Raw genomic sequence first — 3,262 nt, 5'->3', positions numbered from 1 at the left:
TGAGTGTCAGTGTCATTAGGACAGCAACAAACCCATCATCATTACCAACACAGCTATCAGATGTTTGCCAGGCATTGCCTCATTTAGTCCTTACCATACACCTATGAAGTAGGTACTGCCATTACCTCATGTGACATATGAAGAAACTGAGGACATAAAGAGGGTAAGTAACTGTAAGCTCCAAAACCCTGGAGCTGGTGTGAGGAAGGCCAGTGCTCGGGGCCAGGCTTGAGTGACCTCACATCGCCTGTTTTTTCTGAACAGTACTCTAGTGCCTCTCTTTTGCACGTGGAAGAATCGTTTCCCTCCAACTGCTCCTTTACCTGCTTCGTACGTACTACTACGCCACAGTAAGATGGAGGCAAGCATTACAAGCATTACCCAGAAAGCAATCTGCAGCATGTCATGTGAACAAATCCCGAGCTCTTTGAGAGCAGGGAACTCCTCTGTACCCTGGCTGTAGGGCAGTGAAAATCACAGTCTCTGCCTGGTGTGTGGGGTGCGTCAGGCAAGTTACCTTTCTGTGTCTAGACGTCAATTCTCTCATCTGTAAAATGGAGACCATAACTCACACCCAACACTGCAGGGTGCATCATGAAGATTAACGAGATCATGTATATGTAGTACTCTCTCTGCGGTGACCACTGCCCTCTTAGGGTTCCTCGAGAATATATATAATGACTGTATATGTGACTGCTTTTGTTTCTCTAGATAAATTTAAGGCAGTGGTTGTAGAAGGAACACTAGCAGGAGCTTCTTTATCTACATGAGATAGACGGAGATAGACCAGTAGCTAGAGTATAGAGCATAGGGGGGATCTTGATTGATTGATTTCCAGGAATTGACTCATGTTTGCAGAGCCTGGCAAGTCCAGGCTGCAGCCTCTGTAGGTTTGCCTCCCAGATCTGTAGGTTCTGGGCGATGGAGAGTGTAGAGTGAAGATCAGAGAGTGCTGGCAAACTGGACTAGAGGCAGAACACACCTGAAGGGCACTCTCTTTTCAACGGATTGATGGCATCACCTTAGATTAAAGTATTGAGCAGCAACTAGATGACAGTTGGGCCAAACCACTAGGAACCATAGCGTAGTCAGGCTGACACATAAAATTAATCATTAAAACCATCATTTTCTATAACATAGGACTGATGATCATTATGATGTTACAAAAGTGTTGTGAAGACTGCCGATGAACCTCCTTGTGTCATAGTGGGTTATGTGTTTGGCTGCTAACCACCAGGTCAACAGTTTGCAGCCACCAGGCACTACTCTGGGAAAAGATGCGGTTCTCTGCTTCTGTAAAAAGTGTCAGCGGTAGAAACCCGGGAGGGGCTGTGCTGCTCTGTCTTGAAGGTCCCTGTGAGCTGGAACCAGCTCCATGGCCGGGAGCTGCAGTTGTCAGGGACGCCTAACCAGCTCTTAGTGCTTGGTACTTCATATCGACTGCATGAAGTTTAAATCCTGAAAGGCGGAGAGAATGTGATTTCTGATCTAATACCAACGGACCGACTTTGAGAATTTCAAAATAGTTTTAGCCTCTCACATGAACATGAGTTGAAGAGGGTTGGGCTACTGAAGCCAATAAGGAGTAACTTAAGCCTACTTCCCACCAAATGAATGCTGGTTTTATTGTTTGTGACAGACACTTATGTAATTAGAATAGTGGATCACAATACGACAACTTGTCTAGCGTACTAAGTGTCGGCGAGTTGCATCTTTATGCCTTCCCCAACTTCCAGGGAATCACCCAGTTTAAAATGCTACTGGAAAAAAACTTCTAAGATATTAAAATTGCATGCTTTCATTTGACAGAGATGTTTTGAGAACTTCTATAATTTAAAACTATCCTATTTGGGGGAAATATTGATTTGTGCATGGGCTAAGACCTTGTGTATGAAGTTTCAGCCTTGCAGGGATGTTTATGACAGAATTGCAAACTTAGAATGTCGGCGTGTAATGGGAGCGCTGACAGACTCGTAATTATAGAGCTGCGGCGAGGCACTGAGATGCCTCACCGGTCCTGCCATAAAGTAGACTGGCTTGCCTGTCTATAAATTTTGATATGTGATGTCGACAGTGAAAAGTGAATTTCTGCCCGAGGTTAAGTAAAAACTCTTTGAAAGGATAGTGACAGCATTTCCTTTATGTGGTTTCAAACTGTTTGCCAGCGACAGTGCCGAAAGTTTTCCTAGTTTGGCGTAATGTGCCCTTCCTTTCAACCGCTAAGTAGAAGACTGCACCATGTGAGAATTAATATTTCCTGTCCCTATTATTCATCATGTTTCTTTGCTTTCCTCAAAGGATGACTTCATGGGGAGATTTTTATAGTTGAGACATTTAGCTGCTACTGACAGATGCCTTTGTTCGCCAGCTTTTGACAGCTAGCATTTTTCAGAGAGTGGTCAGCAGCAGCAGAGAAGTCTGTTAGGTGAACGATGGTCACAGATCGGGATCTGGCCATCGGTTCAGTAGTTTCACTGAAATCATGGGCGCTGGAGTTGGATTTCAGAAAATTGATATAAAATCAATGGCAGTATGGATGGTGGCTGTGTCATCTCTCCCCAATGCCCCCAACCCCCAACCCCAGTAACAGAAAATGTAGCCTGCTGTTTTGAGGAGGAGTTAGGAAGAGTAGTAACTCTACAGCCCATCATGCTCAGGGGAGGGCTTGGGTGATTCTACAGGCGCCGCCGGGAAAAGAGATGGAAGATAGAGCCATCTCCTTCCTTTGTGCGGCAGGGACACTTCACAGCTACGCGCCCTTCACACCACAGCAAGCGTCTCCTCAGCGACTTGCTGCCCTGCCTCCCTCCCCGGCTTTAGTCTTTCCCAGGATCGTGTGTTCAGGAGAAAAGACAAGCTTCCTAAACGGCAGCCTCCCGGCCTCATCCCCTGACCTCTCCCGTGTACACTGGACTACATCCTTCTGAACTTGACTTGTTTCTTTGTGAATGCAGCCCTTTCTTCACCATGGCTTTCCCTCACCCCGGTCCTTCTGTCTGAAAACACTAATCTGACCTGCTTCCAAGCCGGCCTCCCTATGTAGCTGACTCCTCCGTGCCCTCAGGACTCCCGGCGCTGGGCTACGCGCGCGTCAGAGCCTGTCACAGCACTGTGTCCTCACAGCACTCGCCACTTGAGTGCACGTCTCATTCCCTCTGGACAACGAGCCAAGAGACCACGTTTGCAATGCACAGCCGTTTCCAGGGCCTGTGAAAATAATAGTGCTCAGTAAATACTTATTCTGCATCATTAATAATACCCT

At 46.6% G+C, this 3,262-nt stretch overlaps 1 protein-coding gene across 1 annotated transcript in view; it reads left to right on the top strand.

Annotated features, from left to right (window-relative positions):
• KIF14 (kinesin family member 14) overlaps nt 1-3,262 on the top strand; it is a 65,713-nt gene that overhangs the window by 46,921 nt on the left and 15,530 nt on the right. The gene's annotated exons all lie outside the window — the stretch shown is intronic.

The sequence above is a fragment of the Echinops telfairi genome, unplaced genomic scaffold, assembly GCF_000313985.2.
Source record: "Echinops telfairi isolate 266 unplaced genomic scaffold, ASM31398v2 ScPeMD7_7424;HRSCAF=8462, whole genome shotgun sequence".
NCBI lineage: Eukaryota > Metazoa > Chordata > Mammalia > Afrosoricida > Tenrecidae > Echinops > Echinops telfairi.
Note: the sequence above shows the minus strand (reverse complement) of the source record. Positions and strands in the feature narration are given on the sequence as shown.